The sequence below is a fragment of the Somniosus microcephalus genome, unplaced genomic scaffold (assembly GCF_052327205.1).
Source record: "Somniosus microcephalus isolate GS21.2 unplaced genomic scaffold, FLI_Smic_1.0 unresolved_chr1, whole genome shotgun sequence".
NCBI classification, from domain to species: domain Eukaryota; kingdom Metazoa; phylum Chordata; class Chondrichthyes; order Squaliformes; family Somniosidae; genus Somniosus; species Somniosus microcephalus.
The window spans coordinates 143,109,841-143,132,264 of NW_028225179.1; the positions used below are offsets into that span (position 1 = coordinate 143,109,841).

The 22,424-nt window shown below is 49.2% G+C and overlaps 1 pseudogene; it reads left to right on the forward strand.

Annotated features, from left to right (window-relative positions):
• Positions 1-22,424, forward strand: part of LOC147096119 (valine--tRNA ligase-like) — a 63,104-nt pseudogene that overhangs the window by 33,752 nt on the left and 6,928 nt on the right.

Below are 22,424 nucleotides of genomic sequence, written 5' to 3' on the forward strand. Positions count from 1 at the left end.
GTGCAGGTGTCATGTTTCAAGTGGTTGTTGGGTTAACCGGCTGAGGGCTTGCGAAGCGGCTGCGTTCAGTGGGCCAGGCCATTCCCTGACGGGGCCTAGAAGTGTCGAGCAATAAGCCCCCGGCGGACGGCCCTTGGACCTTGTCGCTCCCTCCTGGCCTGGTGCTCCTCCTCCTCAGGGTCCTCCTGCTCGTCCTCCTGAGGTGGTGGGGCAATGTCAGGTGGCAGTGCCTGAGTCCTGCGGATAGCCAGGTTGTGGAGCATGCAGCACACCACGACGAACTGGGAGACTCTATCCGGCGAATACTGAAGAGACCCGCCCGAACGATCCAGGCAACGGAACCGTTGCTTGAGGACGCCTATCGTTTGCTCTATTAGGTTCCTTGTGGCTTGATGGCTTTCGTTGTATGCCAGCTCCGCTGGGGTCCTGGGCGCGCGGAGCGGGGTCATGAGCCATCTGCACAAAGGGTAGCCCTTGTCCCCGATAAGCCATCCCCTTGGTGGAGGCTGTGCCTGGAACATGTCAGCCACAGTAGTCTGGCGCAGGATAAAGGCATCGTGGCTGCTTCCTGGGAAGCGGGCATTGACAGCTAGGATGCGCTGCCTGTGGTCACACACCAGCTGCACATTTAGGGAATGGTAGCCCTTCCGGTTGCGGTATTGCTCGGCATTGTGGATAGGTGCCCGCATAGCCACATGCGTGCAGTCAATGGCGCCCTGCACCATGGGGAAGGCCGCGATCCTGGCAAATCCGAATGCACGCTGCTCCTGCTTGTGTTGGGTCTTGGGGAAGGAGATAAATTGGTGCCTCCTCGCGAAAAGTGCTTCGGTGACCTGTCGGATGCAGCGATGCGCGGCGAACTGGGAGATGTTCGCGATGTCCCCAGCAGCGGCTTGGAAGGAGCCGCTTGCATAAAAGCTGAGAGCCACCGTGACCTTCTCTTCCACCGAGAGAGACGCCCTGGACATGAGCTGTGGCTGCAAATCTGCATGAAGCAGCTGGCAGATCTCTTCAACCACCTCCCTTCTGAAGCGCAGCCTCTTGACTGCGGCGCATTGTGTTATGGTGAGATATGAGACCTGCTCCCGGTATTGCCTGACTGGGTAAGGCCTACGTTGGCGACGCCTAATGGCCCCTCTGCGTCTAGGCATGCCTGGCCCCCTCTCAAAGCGTCTGCGAGCCCTTCGCACAAAATGTAGGAACTGAGGGTTGGCCCCCCATGCAGCCCCCATTACAAAGTTCCAAACAGCAAAATCACAAGGATGCAAATGTCAAAGCACTGGCTAGAAGCCAAAAATACCTCTCCTATGGTGTCCGAAATCAGTAATCTCTGTGCCTTGCTCTCTGTGCAGAAATCCAAACCAGTCAAGTCATTGCAGCGAAATGGCTGGCTTTTATGGGTGAGTGGATGTGCCCTTTAATTAGCGCTCCCCGAATCCCACAGGGCCTCTGTTGAGTTCCATTTCACAGTTCTTAGCAGCGCCACGGCCACATCGGCCGGGCGCCACTGAATTTCCGGTTTGGGGCGCACAAACGGCGTTGCACGACGGAATGACGTCATAAGATGCGCGCGCAGCTGAGCGGGCGCTAACACTGCGCCGGCGCTAAAGCCCAGCTGAATTTCGGCGTAGGCGCAGATCCGGCGGTGCCCGGGCGCTAAGTGGATAGCGCCGGAAATCTGGCGCTAACGGCTGGCGCAAACAGCTGAATTTCTAGGCCATAGACTTTAACAAGTTGGCTTTTAATCACTAAGATCAGAGCTAACATCTCAACACACTGACTGGCTCGCAGGAATGAGTCATACAGGTTAGTCAGGAAAGAGGAAGTGAAACGATACACCGTGTGGGGGAGGGTAATATACATGAGTGCAAAACAAATACAGGCAAGAACGAATACAGGCAAGAACAAACAGATTTCATTACATTCACCCCTTCTTTAGATTTAGTCGATCGGGGTGATGTTTCTTAAAACTTGGTATAAGTGAGCCTGTCAGGAGGTTTTGCGGTTCTCAGTGATCGGCGCAAAGCCGGTCGGGGTGCCTCCAGGGGAGTGGATTCTGGTTCCTCCGCTGTCCGGGCCTCCGCAGTGTCTTCCAGGTTATCGGCAGTGTCCTCCAGGTTAAAGTTGGGTATTGATACCTCTGGGCGTCCTGTCTCTTTGTGTAGGTCTTCCTCGGGTAGTCTCTCATCGTTCTCTCCGCTCCCCGAGGGAGCGAGGTCTTTTATGGAAACAGTGTCCTCTCGCCCGTCAGAGTATTCGATATAGGCATACTGAGGGTTTGCATGGAGGAGCTGTACCTTTTCCACAAGGGGGTCCGTTTTATGGCCTCTCACGTGCTTCCACAATAGTACTGTCCCCGGGGACGTCAGCCACGCTGATGCCCGAGGTCGATTTCCGGGGGAAAACAAACATCCTTTTCGTGAGGGGTAGCGTTAGTGGCTGTACATAACAGAGACCTTATGGAGTGGAGCACGTCTGGGAGGACTTCCTGCCAGCGGGAGGTCGGAAGGCCTTTTGACTTTAAGGCTAACGTGACAGCCTTCCAAACAGTAGCATTCTCCCTTTCCACTTGCCCATTACCCCGGGGGCTGTAGCTAGTGGTTCTGCTAGTGGCTATCCCCTTTGAGAGCAAGAACTGGCGCAGTTCGTCACTCATAAATGACGTCCCCCTATCGCTGTGTATGTAGTTCGGCATGCCAAACATGCAGAATAGATTACCGAGACACTTGATGACCGTGGCACTGGTCATGTCTGGGCAGGGAATGGCGAAGGGGAAGCGGGAATATTCATCGATGATATTGAGGAAGTATACGTTACGGTCGGCAGAGGGAAGGGGTCCCTTGAAGTCCAGACTTAGGCGCTCGAATGGCCGTGTGGCTTTGATAAGGTGTGCACGGTCAGGCCTGTAGAAACGAGGCTTGCATTCCGCACAGATGCGGCAGGCTCTGGTCATTGCCCTGACCTCCTCGATGGAGTGGGGCAGATTGCGGGACTTTATAAAATGGTATAGTCGGGTGACCCCTGGGTGACAGAGGTCGTTGTGGAGACCCTGTAATTTGTCCGTATGAATGCTGGCACACATTCCCCGCGATAGGGCGTCTGGGGGTTCATTAAGGGCTCCCGGCCTGTACATAATATCATAGTCGAACGTGGATAGTTCGATCCTCCACCTGAGTATTTTGTCATTCTTGATTTTCCCCCTTTGTTATTAAACATGAAAGCCACCGACCGCTGGTCGGTGAGCAGGGTGAAACGTTTGCCGGCTAGGTAGTGTCTCCAGTGCCGCACTGCCTCCACTATAGCCTGTGCCTCCTTCTCGACAGAAGAGTGCCTGATTTCAGGTCCCTGAAGGGTTCGGGAGAAGAAGGCCACAGGTCTCCCAGCCTGATTGAGGGTCGCAGCTAAAGCAAAGTCTGACGCATCGCTTTCGACTTGAAAGGGAATGCTTTCATCCACTGCACACAGTGCAGCCCTTTCAATGTCCTGTTTGACACTGGTGAAAGCCTCCCGAGCTTCAGCTGATAGTGGGAAGGACGTTGATTTAATGAGGGGTCGGGCCTTATCAGAGTAATTGGGCACCCATTGGGCATAATACGAAAAAAATCCCAGGCACCTTTTTAAAGCTTTGGGATTGTGTGGCAGGGGCAGTTCCTTTAGGGGGTGTAATCGGTCAGGGTCCGGTCCAATTACCCCATCTTCCACCACACAGCCGAGGATACAGAGACGGGTTGTGTTGAAGACACATTTGTCTTCGTTGTAGGTTAGATTCAGCTTTAGGGCAGTTTTTAAAAATCTTGCAAGATTTAGATCGTGGTCTTGCTGGTTGTGCCCGCAGATAGTGACATTGTCCAGATAGGGGTAGGTAGCTTGTAGTTTATTCTCGTCAACCATGCGGTCCATCTCGCGTTGGAAGACCGAGACCCCATTTGTTACCCCGAAGGGCACTCTGAGAAAATGGTAGAGGCGTCCGTTCGCCTCAAAGGCGGTGTATGGGCGGTCCTCCGTTCTAATGGGGAGCTGGTGATACGCGGATTTGAGGTCGATAGTCGAGAAGACTCGGTATTGCGCGATCTGGTTGACCATTTCTGATATGCGGGATAAAGGGTAGGCATCCAGCTGGGTATAAATATTAACAGTCTGGCTGTAGTCAATTACCATCCGTTTCTTTTCGCTATTTTTAACTATGACTACTTGGGCACGCCACGGACTGGTACTGCATTCAATAATGCCTTCCCGCAGGAGTCTGTCCACTTCCGCCTTGATAAAGTGTCTGTCTTCCAGAATGTACCGTCTACTTTTGGTCGCTATGGGCCTACAGTTCGGAGCGAGATTAGCGAATAAAGAGGGTGGGCTGATTTTTAAGGTTGATAGGCCACAGACTGTGAGTGGCGGCTGGGACCCGCCATATGCTAGCGTGACACTTTCGTGGTGGCACTGGAAGTCCAGGCCCAAGATTACATTAACACAGAGTTCTGGCATCACGAGGAGTTTAAAATCCTTGTAGTCCGTGCCTTTTACAGTCAGTGTTACCACACAGTAGCCCAAAATGTCCGAAGTGTGGGGCTTAGCAGCCATAGCAATTCTGCTCCGTGTAGGGGTTACCGTTAATGAGTGCTGCCGTACCAGGCTAGGGTGGATAAAACTCTCGGTACTCCCACAGTCAATTAAACATTTCGTTAAATTCCCGTTCACCTGTATGTCCATCATGGATTTTGTCAACGGGTGTGGCCTGGATTGATCCACCGTGATTGAAGCCACTGTTGGGCCCTGGGCGGCCGTTGAGTCGGAAAAAGATGGCGGATCCCAAGATGGCGGCCCGCACGGCACGCACGAGGCGGTGACGGAGTTGGAAATCGGATTCCCCTTGCAGACTTTGCTAAAATGTCCCTTTTTCTTACATTTGAAGCATGTAGCGTCCTTCGCTGGGCATCGTTGTCTGGGGTGCTTGGCCTGGCCGCAGAAGTAGCATTTCGGGCCTCGAGACATTGCCGCTGTAGTAGGACTCCTGGGTGAACTTCTGTGTGGGGACTCCGGCGGTGTAGAGCTGGTCTGAGACCTGGATGGGGAAGATGGCTGATTCCAAGATGGCGGCCCGCTCGGCGCGCACGAGGCGGTGAGGGCCGCATGGCCGGAAGCATAAGAGTCAGAGTTTTCCTGGGCCACGTCCAGCGATCGCGCAGTGGCCACTGCCTTTTTTAAGTCCAGGCCCACCTCCTCCAGCAGTCTCTGCCGGATATAATTCGATTTGAGGCCCGTGATGAAGGAATCGCGGACCAATTCGTCAGAGTACGCGTTGGCCGTCACGGCCTTGCAGTTACAGTCCCGGACCAAGTCCTTTAGGCCCTGTAAGAAATCGTCCATTGATTCCTCTGGTCGCTGCCTGCGTGTAGCCAGCAGATGTCTGGCGTACACTTTGTTTACTGGCCTCTGGTATTGGGCCTTCAGGATAGTGATGGCCTCCGTGTAAGAGGTGGCGTCCCGGATGAACGAATAAATCCGATGATTAACGCGAGTAGTCAGTAGTCTCAGTTTATCTACCTCGCTAGCGGATGAGGCCCTCGCGAAGAGTTCGAAGCATTTGAGCCAGTGTCCAAATTGATTTGATGCTTCAGCAGAATGTGGATCCAAGTCCAGACGCTCTGGTTTTAGGAGTCGATCCATCCTAGTATTCTTTAGTGATTAAAATTGATGTGCCTTCAATAACCACAAAACTAGCAGTTATAGACTTTAACAAGTTGGCTTTTAATCACTAAGATCAGAGCTAACATCTCAACACACTGACTGGCTCGCAGGAATGAGTCATACAGGTTAGTCAGGAAAGAGGAAGTGAAACTATACACCGTGTGGGGGAGGGTAATATACATGAGTGCAAAACAAATACAGGCAAGAACGAATACAGGCAAGAACAAACATTTCATTACAGGGTTAGATGCAGAGTAAAGCTCCCTCTCGACTACTGTGTGCAGTTCTGGTCGCCACACTATAGGTAGGATGTGATTGCTTTGGAGAGGGTGCAGAGGAGATTTACCAGGATGTTACCTGGGCTGGAGCGCTTCAGCTATGAAGAAAGACTGGACAGGCTGGGGTTGTTTTCCTTGGAGCAGAGAAGGCTGAGGGGGGACCTGATTGAGGTGTACAAAATTATGAGTGGCATAGATAAGGTAGATAGTAAGGAACTTTTCCCCTTAGTAGAGGGGTCAATAACAAGGGGGCATAGATTCAAGGTAAGGGGCAGGAGGTTTAGAGGGGATTTGAGGAAAAACTTTTTCACCCAGAGGGTGGTTGGAATCTGGAATTCACTGCCTGAGAGGGTGGTAGAGGCAGGAACCCTCAACATTCAAGAAGCATTTGGATGAGCACTTGAAATGCCATAGCATACAAGGCTACGGACCAAATGCTGGAAAATGGGATTAGATTAGACAGGGCTTGATGGCCGGCGTGGACGCAATGGGCCGAAGGGCCTCTTTCTGTGCTGTATGACTCTATGACTACACTGTCCCATCAAACAGTCCCACGGCAGGTACATCACGGTGTTAGATACAGAGTAAAGCTCCCTCTTCACTGCCCCATCAAACACTCCCAGGTCAAGGACTGCAATAGTTAGATAAAGTTCCCTCTGCACTGTCCCATCAAACACGCCCAGGGCAGGTACAGCACGTGTTAGATAGAGAGTAAAGCTCCCTCTTCACTGCCCCATCAAACACTCCCAAGGCAAATGCAGCATGGGTTAGATACAGAGTAAAGCTCCATCTACACTGTTCCATCAGACACTCGCAGTGCAGGTTCATCACGGGGTAGATACAAGGTAAAGCTTCCTCTGCACTGTCCCATCAAACACTCCCAAGGCAGGTACAGCACGGGGTTAAATACAGAGTAAAGCTCCCTCTACACTGTCCCATCACAAACTCACAGGGCAGGTAAAGCACATGTTAGATACAGAGTAAAGCTCTCTACACTGTCGCATCAAACACATCCAGGGCAGGTACAGGATGGGTTCGATGCAGACTAAAGCTCCATCTACACTGTCCCGTCATACGCTCCCAGGGCAGGTACATTACGGGGTTAGAAACAAGGTAAAGTTTCCTCCACACTGTCGCATCAAACACTCACAGGGCAGTTACAGCATGGGTTTGATACAGAGTAAAGCTCCCTTTACACTGTCCACATCACCAGGGCTGGTACAGCACGGGTTAGATACAGAGTAAAGCTCCCTCTACACTGTGCCATCACAAACTCCCAGGGCTGGTACAGCATGGGTTAGATAGAGTAAAGCTCCCTCGACACTGTCCCATCAAACACTACCAGGGCAGGTACAGCACGTGGTTAAATACAGAGTAAAGCTCTCTCTACACTGTCCCCATCACCGGGGTAGGCACAGCACGGGTTAGATGCAGAGTAATGCTCCCTCTACACTGTCGCATCAAACACACCCAGGACAGGTACAGGATGGGTTCGATGCAGACTAAAGCTCCATCTACACTGTCCCATCATACACTCCCAGGGTAGGTACATTATGGGGTTAGATACAGAGTAAAGCTCCCTCTACTCTGTCCCCATCACCAGGGCTGGTTCAGCATGGGGTTAGATACAGGGTAAAGCTCCCTCTGCACTGTCCCCATCACCAGGGCAGAAACAGCACGGGTTAGATACAGAGTAAAGCTCCCTCTACACTGCCCCACCAAACACTCCCAGGGCAGTTGCAACACGGGTTAGATACAGAGTAAAGCTCCCTCTACAATGTCCCCATCAAATACTCCCAGGGCAGGTACAGCACGCGTTAGCCACTGTCCTTTGGATTGGGGATGGAGCAGAGTGACAGGTTTCGTCGACCGGGGCTATCTGCTGAGCCAGCGATAGTCATGAACTGTGTGCCCTTTGTTTATTGCTGTTTTGTTCCCACTTTGTGCAGGGAATGAAGAGGTTTGATGCCCGTAAAGTGGTGCTGGAAGCCTTGAAACTAAAAGGTCTCTTCAAGGAGGTGAAGGACAATCCTATGGTGGTGCCAGTCTGCAGGTATGGACTAGAGACCTAGGCCTTTTTAATACAAGGTGGAACAGTTCAGAAACAGTAAAATTATAAAGCAAATGGCCCAGAAATTTGGGTCGGGGGCTTCCCGCGCGCAGGTGCAATCCCCCGACCTGCACTTACCTTGCGCGCCAGCCGTTGAGCTGTGGGCCTGCGTGGAATTCCGATCCTTGGCCTGCTCCAGCTGCTGGTGCGCAGTGCTTGCGTATCCCAAGGGCGCAGTTAGTTCGATGCGTCCCCTGGGATCACGTGGGCCATGGGGAGCCAATCGGAGCAGGGAAATGCCCATTCATAAGTTTGACAGGAAGTGCTGTCAAAACTTATAAATACTACGGGCCCCAAAACATCACTAAATCTTCAAATACATTTTTTTTTAAATCACATTTTTAAAATAAACTATAAATTACATGAAATAACTATTTTAAACAATTTAAATTTTTGAAAAAAGTAATTTTATTTTCTAACGGGGCTAAAAATAAACTTACCTTTCTTTAAGTATTTAAAAATAATAAACCTGTGGGAAAAAATGTTTTAATTTTAACTAATTCACCACTTACCTTGTAAAAAGCAGGCCTTACGCCTACTTTTTAAATGTCTAACTCCTGCAGACTTGCCCTCCCGGAGAAACCTGCAAAAAAAACGTAAGTTCGATGCGCACACGCAGCCTCTCCTGCGCACGTGTTCCACCTCTTAACCCCTTCTTCCAGTGGAACGGAGGTGCCGATTTCCCGCGCATGTGCAGTGCATGCAGGAAACCGGTACTTCCATTGGGCCTACGGGTGAGTACCCCGTGCGTACTCACCCATGGAGACCCGAATTTCTGGCCCAATGTCTGTGTAGATTGTGAGGCGAGACATATCGTGGCTGTGCTTGTGTGTGTACGTGTGCGTTTCACTTTTAATTATTGAGAAGTCAAAGGACTGATGCTGTAAAGACGTCGAGGTAAATTGGAAAGTCGTGATTAGGTGACGGCCAAGATTTGGGATTTTAAAAGCCCGCAGGCTGGATAAGCTGAGGGAGAAGGGTTCCCTGGCCTCAACCATATCAATTACTGGAGAATAATGATCCCGTTAAGCTGCGCGACCGCACGGCGGTCTGGAGCTACCGCGCAGTCCGCTTGCTGGCTTCACAACGGAAAATGTGAGGAAATTTGAATGGGCCGGGGCAGCCCCTTAAAGGGACTGCGCAGCCAAAAACAAGTTTGAGGGAGCGTTGCTGGAGAGTCGCTTGCTTCCTAGTCCCATCAGTCGAAGAACACCTGTACTGGTTGATAAAGCCGCCTTTTTTTCTTCTCCAAGGATGCAATTTGATTTATTTTAATGGGTGTTTTTTTTTTCTTTTTAATTTTGTTTGGACGTCCCACTTTGGGCTGTTTTCTCCAAACTCTTCAAAAGCCCGATTTCCTTCTGTGAAAGAAGGCGCATGGTCATGCAGCCTAGGTGTCCCTTCTGTTCGCTCTGGGTTTGCCTCAGTCCGCTGTAGCGTGGTGAGCTGGTTAGCCCAAGAAGCTCACCGTACACAAGAAAAGCATGATTTCAACCCAGGAAGTATCTGCGGTATTAGAATGATGGGCTTCATTTATTGCTTAATTTGTTTCCTTTCATTTATTCATTTCAATCTTTCCCAATTAGCAGTTGTATTCTGTCTAACCACCTTTGTTGTGAAATATTCCTTGGGTTACTCATTTCAATCTTTATTCCTCGAGGCAAATTGTGGGGGTAGTGTTTGGTGACGAGTATGGGTGGCTTGTAGGAGGCAGATAAGAGGTAAAGAGTTCTGCAGTCCTGGGAAAGAATCATAGAATGCTACAGCACAGAGCGAGGCCATTCGGCCCATTGTGCCTGTGCCGGCTCTTTGTAAGAGCTATCAAATAAGTCCCACTTTTCTTGCTCTTTCCCCTATAGTGCTGCAATTTTTTTCCTTTCCGAGGGGGTGATTTTGACAGCCCTGGGGAGGCGGGTATGAACACGGGACTGCCAGGAAAATGGCATGCCTCCATGCCATCTTCCTAGGAGGCGGGTAGCTGTCCCGCGCTGGTTCCCGTCTCCTTGGAGGCGGGAAGGGATTAAAGCCTATTAACTGCCTGCTAACAGGTAGTTAACAGGCAGAAAATAGGATTATCCCCTTTTTGCCCTCATGTGCGGGCTTCCCGAAGGCTCCAAAACCCGCCAGCTCAGCGAGGCGAGTAGTGGGTCTGCGGGGGTCAGAGGGGTGCAGAAGTGTGGTGTGAAGGTAAGTGATGGGTGCAAGAGTGTAAAGGTGAGTATCTGAGGTAAGTGCAAAGTGTTAGTAAAAGTGTACTTACCTTTGTTTCTTCCTGCAGGCTTCAGTCGGTTTGTATGCGGAGAGTCTCGGACCTCCGTGTTGCAGATGAGAGATGGCCGTTGCATTCTCAGATGCAACAACCATCTCATTTCTGTAAAAGAAAGAAGGTTGATGAGGTCTTGAATGCAAGACACCTCATCAAACTACAGAGAATGTCACTGTTTGACCGCTTCACAGAGCTGTCAAACGATGACAATTCACCTGTCAAAATTGACAGATGAAACGTCATACGTTGATGCTCTTTGTAACCGGCTTTCCCTTAATTGGCTTGCTAAGCCCGCTGGGTGGGCTTAACAAGGTCAATCAAGGGAAAATAGCGTGGGTTGGCCAGAAGTTTTTGGAGGCGGGACTGAAACCCGACAAGTGGGAGTCCCACCTCCAAAAGCTCCCCATTGAGAAAATCACCCCCCAAGTATATATCCCATTCCCTTTTGAAAGTTAATATTGAATTTGCTTCCACCACCCATTCAGGCAGGACATTCCAGATCAGAACTGAGTTCGGGGAGATGGTGCAGTCAGTCTTGGTTTCAACACAAGTGGGAAAGGGGTGTAAGGCCGTGTAGTTGGAGTTTAGGAACGACGGGAGAAAACTTGGAGCCAGGGCCACGGTTGTAGCGATAGAAGAGATGGTGAGCTCCTGAGTGTAATAATGAGGGAAAGAATTGGAATGAAAGGGTCAGAAGTGAGATGAGCTGCTTCTTGCAAGCTGCCAGGAGTGTGACGGTGGTGCTGGGATGTACGCACAGCAAGCGAGCAAATGAAAAACTTGCATCTCTTCCTTTTCAGTCGCTCCAAGGACATCGTGGAACCCCTGTTGAAGCCTCAGTGGTACGTGCGCTGCAATGAAATGGTGAAAATGGCGGCTGATGTGGTGCGGAATGGAGATCTGAAGATTGTCCCTGAGACTCGCCTCAAGACGTGGTTTAATTGGATGGACAACATCAGGTACGCACCGAGTAGATTAATCCAAATTGGATAGGTTTGGGTGCCAGAGATACGTCAACTTGTCGGTTTTATTAATATCATCAGAAAGTACAAGTGAGTTATACATCTATATACTTACCAGTAGGATATCTCTCAGGTCAACCTTTAACTCTAATTCCAGTCCAGGCGAATTCCAAGGAATTTCTGAAAGTGAGCCTATTTATAATACCTGGATGGCCAATGTCAGGTGACTCGCTCTAAATCTATCAATTCTGAGATTATTGTCGTGATCTTTAAATGGAGTACGTTACTTTACCAATAGATGGCAATGTCACACAATACTCCATTCTTACTGGGATGTGTGCTTTATGTGGATAAGGAAATTTTGCATGCTTATCAACATCACACCATAACACAAATGATAACAGCTGAAACATAGACATCTTACATAGAATTAACAGCACAGAAACAGGCCATTCGGCCCAACTAGTCTGTGCTGGTGCTTGTACTCCACACGCGTCTCCTTGCAACCCCGTTAGCTCCAAACTAGCTATATTTCTTACACATACCCTTTCATTCTTCATGGGATGAGAGGACTGTCCTGCGAGGAGAGATTGAGTAGACTAGGCCTATACTCCCTGGAGTTTAGAAGAATGAGAGGTGATCCCATTGAAACATACAAAATTCTGAAGGGGATTGACAGGGTAGATACTGAGAGGTTGTTTCCCCCGGCTGGAGTGTCTAGAATTAGGGGGCATAGTCTCAGGATAAGGGGTCGGCCATTTAAGACTGAGATGAGTAGAAATGACTTCACTCAGAGGGTGGTGAATCTTTGGAATTCTCTGCCCCAGAGGGCTGTGGATGCTCAGTTGTTGAGTATATTCAAGGTGGAGATAGATTTTTGGACTCCAGGGGAATCAAGTGATATGGAGATAGGGTGGGAAAGTGGAGTTGAGGTCAAAGATCAGCCATGATCTTATTGAATGGCGGAGCAGGCTCGAGGGGCCGAGTGGCCTACTCCTGCTCCTAATCCTTATGTTCTTAATAAATTGCATTAATCTGACACATACGAACATACGAATTAGGAGCAGGAATAGGCCCCTCGAGCCTGCTCTGCCATTCAGTGAGATCATGGCTGATCCGATTACTCCACATTCCCGCCTACCCCCGATAACCTTTCACCCCCTTGCTTATCAAGAATCTATCTACCTCTACCATAAAAATATTCAAAGACTGCTTCCACCGCCCTCTGAGGAAGGGAGTTCCAAAGACTCACGACCCTCTGAGAAAAAATTTCTCCTCATCTGTCTTAAATGGGCGACCCCTTATTTTTAAACAGTGACCCCTAGTTCTAGATTCTCCCACAAGAGGAAACATCCTCTCCACATCCACCCTGTCCAGGCCCCTCAGGATCTTATGTTTCAATCAAGTCACCTCTTACTCTTCTAAACTCCAGCGGATACAAGCCTAGCCTGTCCAACCTTTCCTCATAGGACAACCCGCCCATTCCAGGTATTAGTCTAGTGAACCTTCTCTGAACTGCTTCCAACACATTTACATCCTTCCTTAAATAAGGAGACCAATACTGTACACAGTGCTCCAGATGTGGTCTCACCAATGCCCTGTATAACTGAAGCATAACCTCCCTACTTTTGTATTCAATTCCCCTCGCAATAAACGATAACATTCTATTAGCTTTCCTAATTACTTGCTGTACCTGCATGCTAACCTTTTGCAATTCATGCACTAGGACACCCAGATCCCTCTGCATCTCCGAGCTCTGCGATCTCTCACCTCCTGCTTCGTTGGCATTCATTCCCCTTGCGGACTCCGAACAACTTAATCTGAGCCATGTGTTCGCCTCTGCCACACACGATACATTTTCATCATACAAAGATATTAGCACTGACTTTTGTCCTACGATACTTTTCCTATCACATTATACACTAGCCGACACACAGTGCGCACAGCAGTGTTAGGAGGAGCTGAGCCACTCCTGCAGATATGAGTTGACGGGGAAACAATTTGTTTGGTTGATGCGCCGGTCAGACTGAATTCCGGGGCTTCCCCCGATGCCTGTGCGGTGAAGCGTGCAGGTTAACGGTAGTGCGAAGCTGCACGGACCAGGGAGGACCCGGGTTCTCCATCCCTCACCTGCGCCGGGCTCACTCGATGAAGGGTGAACCGGTCTGCCTCAGTAATTTTAAAGAAGGGGTTCATGGAATGGTACAGCACAGAAGGAGGCCGTTCAGCCCATCATGCCTGTGCCGGCTCTTTGAGAGAGCTATCCCGTTAGTCCCACTCCTGCTCTTGCCCCATTAACCCTGCAAATATTTCCTTTTCAGGTTTATTATCCAATTCCCTTTTTGAAAGTTACTATTGAATTGCTTCCACCGCCCTTTCAGGCAGTGTGTTCCAGATCACAACAACTCGCTGTGTAATAAAATGTCGTCTCCTCTCCCCCAATGGTTCTTTTGCCAATTACCTTGAATCTGTGTCCTCTGGTTACTGACCCTCCTGCCAGTGGAAATAGTTTCTCCTTATTTACTCTTAGCAAAGCCCTTCATAATTTTGAACACCTCTATTAAATCTCCCCTTAACCTTCTCTGCTCTAAGGAGAAAAATCCCAGTTTCTCCAGTCTCTCCACATAACTGAAGTCCCTCATCCCCTGTACCATTCTAGTAAATCGCTTCTGCACCCTCTCCAAACCCTTGACATCCCTCCTTACGTGCGGTGTCCAGAATTGAACACAATACTCTAGCTGATGCCTAACCAGTGTTTTATAAAGGTTTAGCATAACCTCCTTGCTGTTGTACGCTATTCCTTCTAATAAAGCCAAGGATCCCATATGCTTTTTTAACAGTCTTCTCAACTTGTTCTGCCGCCTTCAAAGATTTGTGTACATTCAGCCCCAGGGGTCTCTGTTCCTGTAGCCCCTTTAAAATTGTACCATTTAGTTCATATTGCCTCTCCTCATTCTTCCTGCAAAATGTATCACTTCACACTTCTGTGTCCGCCCATTTCACCCGTGTTGACGTCCGGGATCTTGTCTTCTCTGCAGGGACTGGTGCACTTCCCGGCAGCTGTGGTGGGGCCATCGTATGCCAGCGTACTTTGTGACCGTCGACGATCCCGCCGTCCCCGTCGGAGAGGTAAGGCCCGCGGAAACGCTCGGCGTCCATGTTGGATTCTCCAAACTTCTTGCCTCTTCTGCTCGACTTGTGTACCGGGCTGCATGGTGCCTTCGAGCGCTGAACGGGGGCAGAGGAGGGCGCTGAAAAGGTTCAGGAAAGGGGCGAACTCCACGCGCTATTGGGGCAAGTGTTCCAAGAGCCTTTTAAAGGGAGAAGGAAAGCAGCGAGGCAGAAAGAGAAAGAAGGACTTGCATTTATATAGCGCCTTTCACGACCTCAATGCACTTTACAGCCAATGAATTACTTTGCAAAGTGTAGTCACTGTTGTAATGTAGGGAAACGCGGCAGCCAGTTTGTGCATAGCAAGCTCCCACAAACGACAGTGTGATAAATGACTAGATAATCTGATGTTTCCACACTAGTATATTTCTGTAGTATATTCTCAATTCCTCTCATTCAGTGTTGTTTATTGAGAAGCCAAGATGAAGGGCACTGCGTTCGGTTCTGGGCACCCCACCTCAGGAAGCATATAGTGGCCTTGGAGGGGGTGCATAATAATAATACTGGGGCTAAAAGGGTTAAATTATGAGGACAGGTTGCACAGACCAGGCTTGTATTCCCTCGAGTATAGAAGATTAAGGGGTGAACTAATTGAGGTGTTTAAGATGATTAAAGGAGTTGATTGGGCAGATAGAGAGAAACTCTTTCCTCTGGTGGGGTGAGTCCAGAATAAGGGGGCATAACCTTAAAATTAGAGCTAGGCCGTTCAGGGCTGATGTCAGGAAGCACTTCTTCAGATATTATTATCTGAACGGCAATAGATTGGGAGAAGGGGAAGTGCAACGAGACCTGGGTGTCCTTGTGCACCAGTCGCTGAAGGTAAGCATGCAGGTGCAGCAGGCGGTTAAGAAGGCAAATGGTATGTTGGCTTTCATAGCGAGAGGATTCGAGTACAGGAGCAAGGATGTCTTGCTGCAGTTGTACAGGGCCTTGGTGAGACCACACCTTGAGTATTGTGTGCAGTTTTGGTCGCCTTATCTGAGGAAGGATGTTCTTGCCATGGAGGGAGTGCAGCGAAGATTCACCAGACTGATACCTGGGATGGCAGGAATGATGTATGAGGAGAGATTGGGTCGATTGGGCTTATACTCGCTGGAGTTTAGAAGAATGAGAGGGGATCTCATTGAAACTTATAAAATTCTAACAGGACTAGACAGACTAGATGCAGGAAGGATGTTCCTGATGGCCAGGGAGTCCAGAACCAGGGGTCACAGTCTAAAGATAAGGGGTAAGCCATTTAGGACAGAGATGAGGAGGAATTTCTTCGCCCAGAGAGTGCTGAACCTGTGGCATTCTCTACCACAGAAGGCAGTTGAGGCCAATTCATTAAATATATTCAAGAAGGGGTTAGATATATTTCTCAAGGCTAAAGGGATCAAGGGATATGGGGAGAAAGCAGGGACAGGGTACTGAATTTGGATGATCAGCCATGATCTCATTAAATGGCGGAGCAGGCTCGAGGGGCCGAATGGCCTACTCCTGCTCCTATCTTCTATGTTTTATGTTTCACACAAAGGGTTAGTGAAAATCTGGAACTCTCCCCCAAAATGCTGTTGAGGCTGGGGGTCAATTGAAAATTTCAAAACTGAGATTGATAGATTTTTGTTTGGTAAAGGTTCATGAACCAGGGCAGGTGGAGTTAAGATCAATCGGGATCTAATTGAATGGCGGAACAGGCTCGAGGGGCTGAATGGCCTCCTCCTGCTCCTATGATGGTGGACTTAGCAGGTCATCTTAAAACACACCGTCTTTATCCATCTAGGGCGCAAACGGGAAGTACTGGGTGAGCGGCCGGACGGAGGAGATCGCCAGGCAGAAAGCAGCCAAGAAATTTTACGTCTCTCCGGATCTTATCTCGCTCCGACAAGGTACGGGGGTAAGCTGTAGCGTCTGGCATCTCCTGTCCCCCGCCCTTCCCGACTCCCCCGGCAGATGGTTCGGTCCAGGTCAGGGGTCACGGGCCTCCACCTTGTTAGTTGTTCACTTGCTGAATATCAGCTCCCGAAGTGACCTGTTTATTAAAGAACAGGCTGGGGAGACAAAAGTAACTTTCTCCTCGGACTGACCAAATGTGGCGACACCACAGTATTAACGGGCTCGGAGTGAAAATAACTCTTTTTAGGCGAAAACAATTGAGGCTGGCAATGTACAGCCGGTCCATCGACAGGTGAAATAAGAAAGAAAGACTTGCATTTCTATAGTGCCTTTCACGACCTCAGGACATCCCAAAACACTTTACAGCCAATGAATTAATGTTTGAAGTGGAGTCGCTGTTGTAATGTAAGAAACGCAGCAGCCAATTTGCGCACAGCAAGCTCCCACAGACAGCAATGTGATGATGACCAAATAATCTGCTATTAGTGATTGAGGGATAAATATTGTTCCCAGGACACTGGGGTTCCACCCCCCACCCCCCCCCGCTCTTCTTCGAAATAGTGCCAGGAGACCTTTTACGTCCGCCCGAGAGGGCAGACGGGGCCTCGGTTTAATATCTCATCTGAAAGATGACACCGCCGACAGTGCAGCGCTCCCTCAGCACGGCACTGGGAGTGCCGGCCTAGATTTGTGTGCTCCAGTCTCTGGAGTGGGGACTTGAACCCACGACCTTCTGACTCAGGCGAGAGAGTGTTTCCCAGTGAGCCACGGCTGACTTCCTCTTTCATGCCGAACCCATCAGCAGCTCTTTCTGAAACCCGAGTCTGCCCAACACTTGGACCACTGCCCCTGGACCAGACAAGACTCTTCGAGCACCTCTTGCACATTCCTGGACAGGATGTTCGTGGGCAACTCCTCACTTCCAGCCTCCTGCCTTTCTCTCTCCATTTGGAAGGTTAAGAGGTGATGTGATTGAGGTTTTCAGGATTTTGAAAGGAATTGACTGGGTAGCTAGAGAGAAACTTTTCTCCACTGGTGGGGGAGCCCAGGACAATGGAACGTAACCATAAAATCAGAGCCAGGCCATTCAGGAAATAAGTTAGGAAACACTTCTTCATGCAAAGGGTGGTAGAAGTGTGGAACTCCCTCCCGCAAACAGCAGTAGATGCCAAGCTCAATTACTAATTTTAAATCCGAGATCGATAGATTTTTGCTCGCCAAGGGTATTAATGGCTATGGAGCCAAGGCAGGTAAATGGAGTTAAGATACAGCTCACCCATCATGTTATCTAATGGCAGAACAGGCTCGAGGGGCTGGTTCCTGGGATGGGGGGGGATTGTGCTATGAGGAGAGATTGAGTAGACTAGGCCTATATTCTCTGGAGTTTAGAAGAATGAGAGGTGACCACATTGAAACATACAAAATTCTTACAGGGCTTGACAGGGCAGATGCAGGGAGAATGTTTCCCTTGGCTGGGGAGTCTAGAACCAGGGGTCACGGTCTCAGAATAAGGGGTCGGCCATTTAGGACGGAGATAAGGAGAAATTTCTTCACTCGGAGGATGGTGAATCTTTGGAATTCTCTACCCCAGAGGGCTGTGGAGGCTCAGTCATTGAGTATATTCAAGACAGAGATCGATAGATTTTTGAATATTTAGGGAATCAAGGGATATGGGGATAGTGCAGGAAAGTGGAGATGAGGTAGAAGATCAGCCATGATCTTATTGAATAGTGGAGCAGGCTCGAAGGGCCAAATGGTCAACTCGTGCTCCTATTTCTTATGTTCTTAGGTTCATAGGAACAGGAACATTTCTTGCCTTTGTATTAATGTGGTCATTGCTTCTCTAAAATGTCTTCTCTTCCTTCTATGCCACCTGACATTTTCTTCCTCCTCTGTCTATCCTCACTGTGCTGAACTGATGACTCCTCTCTAACTCTAATTCTTTCCCAGGATCTGAAAATGGCGTGTCTCTTACTGCCTTCCGTTCTTTCTTCACAACTCCTCGTCCTCCTCAAAGAAAATATCCTTTTAAAAGCCAAGGCTTGGTGTCACCTGATTTCCTGATTTACCTCGTCTTTTCCCTTCCCCTTTTCCACCGCAGTGTTGCACCTCCTTTAGTTTCTGAATTTTAGAGAAATCCGGATAGTAGATAACCCTTGAGATCTGTTTGATTGTTAACGGCGTCCGTGTATGGCTGACGTGCTTTTTAAAGCTATTTCTCGAACCATAGAATGATACAGCACAGAAGGAGGCCATTTGGCCCATCGTGCCTGTACAGGCTCTTTGAACGAGCTCTCCAATTAGTCCCATTGCCTTGCCTTTTCCCCCCTGCCTTTGCAAATTTTTCCCCTTCAAGTATATTTTTCCCTTTCAAGTATTTAATTTACCCCTTTTTTTGAAACAAATTTGTCTATTTTTGTACCGATTCCTTTCTCCAAGATTTACAAGAACTGAGAGGTTATAACTATCGGGAAAGACTGAACAGGCTAGAAAAGAGAAGGCCGAGAGGTGACCTAATAAAGGTGTTTAGAATTATGAAGGGGGTTCGATAGGGCAGATGTTTCCACTTGTGGGGGTGTCCAAAATGGGGATCATCATAAATATAAGACGGTCACTAATAAAACCAATAAGGAATTCAGGAGAAACATCTTTACCCAGAGAGCGGTGAGGGTGTGGAACCTGCGACCACAAGGAGTGATTGAGGCAAATAGCAGAGATGCGTTTAAGGGGAAGCTGGATAAGTATATGAGGGAGAAAGGAATAGAAGGATGTGTTGATGGGGTGAGATGAAATAAGATGGGAGGAGGCTCGGGTGAAGCATGAACACCGTCATGGACCAGTTGCTGGTTAGGCCACAACTGGAGTATTGCATCCAGTTCTGGTCACCACACTTTTTAGGAAGGATGTGAAGGCCCTTGAGAGGGTGCAGAGGAGATTTACCAGAATGGTTCCGGGGATGGGGAATCTTAGCTACAGGGACAGTTTTTTGAGAGACTGGTCCTGGCTCACATCAAAGCCAGTGTTCCCGCCTCTCTCGACCAACACCAGTTTGCCTATCGTGCAAACAGATCAACGGAGGATGCAATCACAACTGCTCTACACTCGGCACTGAATCACTTAGATGGTAAAGAGACCCACATCAGAATGCTGTTCATAGACTGCAGCTCAGAATTCAACACTATCGTCCCCAACAAGCTGGCCACCAAACTTCAAACTCTTGGCCTGAACACTTCCCTCTGCAACTGGACCCTGGACTTCCTAACAAACAGACCCCAGTCTGTGAAATTAGGTAACCACACCTCCCCCTCCCCCCTGCCCCCCACTGACCCTGAACACGGGGGCCCCACAAGGATGTGTGCTGAGCCCCCTCCTCTACTCCCTCTTCACCCACGACTGTGTGGCTGTTCATGGTTCCAACACCATCATCAAGTTTGCGGATGATACCACGGTAGTAGGCCAGATCACCAACAACGATGAGTCAGCCTACAGGGAGGAGGTCCAGCATCTCGTCAAGTAGTGTGCCGATAACAACCTGGCCCTTAACATCAAGAAAACCAAGGAAATCATTGTGGACTTCAGGAAGTCTAAAGGCGGAAGTCACACACCCATTCACATCCATGGGGCTGTGGTGGAAAGGGTGGACAGCTTTAAGTTCCTCAGCGTCCACATCACGGAAGACCTCTCCTGGTCCCTCAATACCTCCCCTCTGGTGAAGAAGGCCCAGCAGCGCCTATATTTCCTAAGGAGGCTGAAGGGATGTAACCTGTCACCCCTGATCATCTCTAACTTTTACCGCTGCACAATAGAGAGCATCCTGACGAACTGTATCACAGTATGGTATGGCAGCTGTAGCTACTATGACCGGAAAGCCCTGCAGCGGGTAGTCAAAACTGCCCAACGCATTACCGGCACCCGGCTACCGACCATAGAGCACATATACCATAAACGCTGTTTACGGAGGTCACGGTCCATCATCAAAGACCCTACCCACCCCAGCCACAGTCTGTTCGCCCTCCTGCCATCTGGGAGACGCTACAGATGCATTCGCACCTGTACGACCAGATTTAGGAACAGCTTCTTTCCCAGGGCTGTCATCCTACTGAACTCCACAAATAAACTCTAAAGCCTGCACATCTGCCAATGCACTTTATTATGGTTATGTTAATGTATTACAAGACAAATGTATGTTGAATGTTTAAATGTCTTAATCTAAATGTACACTCTCGGGAGCCGCAAGCCTACATTTCGTTGGACTGCACTTGTGCACTAACAATGACAATAAAAGTTGATTTGATTTGATTTTTGACTTGGAGAAGCGGGATTTGTTTTCATTGGAGCAAAGGAGGTTCAGGGGTGATTTCATAGAAGATAGGAGCAGGAGTAGGCCATTTGTTCCCTCGAGCCTGCTCCGCCATTTAATGAGATCATGGCTGATCATCCAAATTCAGTACCCTGTCCCTGCTTTCTCCCCATATCCCTTGATCCCTTTAGCCTTGAGAAATATATCTTATTCCTTCTTGAATATATTTAATGAATTGGCCTCAACTGCCTTCTGTGGTAGAGAATTCCACAGGGTCACCACTCTCTGGGTGAAGAAATTCCTCCTCATCCCTGTCCTAAATGGCTTACCCCTTATCCTTAGACTGTGACCCCTGGTTCTGGACTCCCCCCGCCATCGGGAACATCCTTCCTGCATCTAGTCTGTCTAGTCCTGTTAGAATTTTATAAGTTTCAATGAGATCCCCTCTCATTCTTCTAAAACTCTAGTGAATATAAGCCTAATCGACCCAATCTCTCCTCATACGTCATTCCTGCCATCCCAGGTATGAGTCTGGTGAATCTTCGCTGCACTCCCTCCATGGCAAGAACATCCTTCCTCAGATAAGGTGACCAAAACTGCACACAATACTCAAGGTGTGGTCTCACCAAGGCCCTGTACAACTGCAGGAAGACATCCTTACTCCTGTACTCGAATCTTCTCGCTACGAAGGTCAACTGTAAGATTCGCAAAATTTGAACATTATCCTATAAGGGTCTATTGGCAGAAAAGGCCTTGATTTTAAAGACTGTTTTAAAAGAAGCCCAGGAAAAGGGGGCACACAAAATGGCCGCCAGACCCCGTGACCAGCTCTTTGGGACATTTTAAAATGGTTCCTGCAGTCCCCAGACAGCCTTTGTGGATTCAGCCCACAGCAAGTTCTGGAAGGCAGTTTCGGAGAAAACGAAACCAGACACAGCCCCATACATATAGATTGGATGCAGATCCGATCAGAGCGGCCTGTAGATAAAGGCCATCTAAATGTTTACCCAGACAAAGGGGAACAGATTCAAGTTTGAAGGGGGACATTAAAGACAATGCAAGGTCATTCCAGACCAGAGATGGCAGTTACCGGCCATCCCGAAGATACTTTAAAAGAAAGACTACCCCGCTGTGCTACAAGCCCGCCAAAAGTTAAACAAAGACTAACCTTGATTTGGCGGGAGATAAGGGCCTCCATGGAAAAGTATAACTGGAGTCCCGGGGTAGCCATCGGTAGCTTGGTGACTTTTTGGGGAGCTTTTAGCCATTGGAGAGCCAGTCGTTTCGAGAGATTGCTCAGGGGTCCGAAGAAGGCCTTTTCGGACTCGGAAGAAGAAGACGAGACCCGGGGTAGTTATCGGGAGATCATCGACAAAAACCCCGGGCCGTTTACGAGACGAGGAGAAAGTTGACGAGAAGAAGAGGAGACGAATTGCCCTACAGAACGGGTAGCCAGCGTTGAATGCAGGAGCACGGAGAAATCGGGACTGTGACCACCATCGTGGTATGCGGGAGCACTGAAAAAAACAAACCGGGCGAAATGATGGTCAGCGCGTCTTGCTGAAGAGAAGAAGCCATCAGCTTGAGCAGCCCGCTGCTCCTACAGCCCAATGACCACGTGGAGACAGGACGCCCGAGAGGACCAAAACGCAGACTTTCAAAACCCTATACTTTCTAATTGGATTGGTGAGCATGTTTCTGGCCCCTCGTAATCTAATCTAGCTAGGCTTAGGGTTGGGTATTTCGGGGATAATTAACAATGAGTTGTTGTCCCTCGATG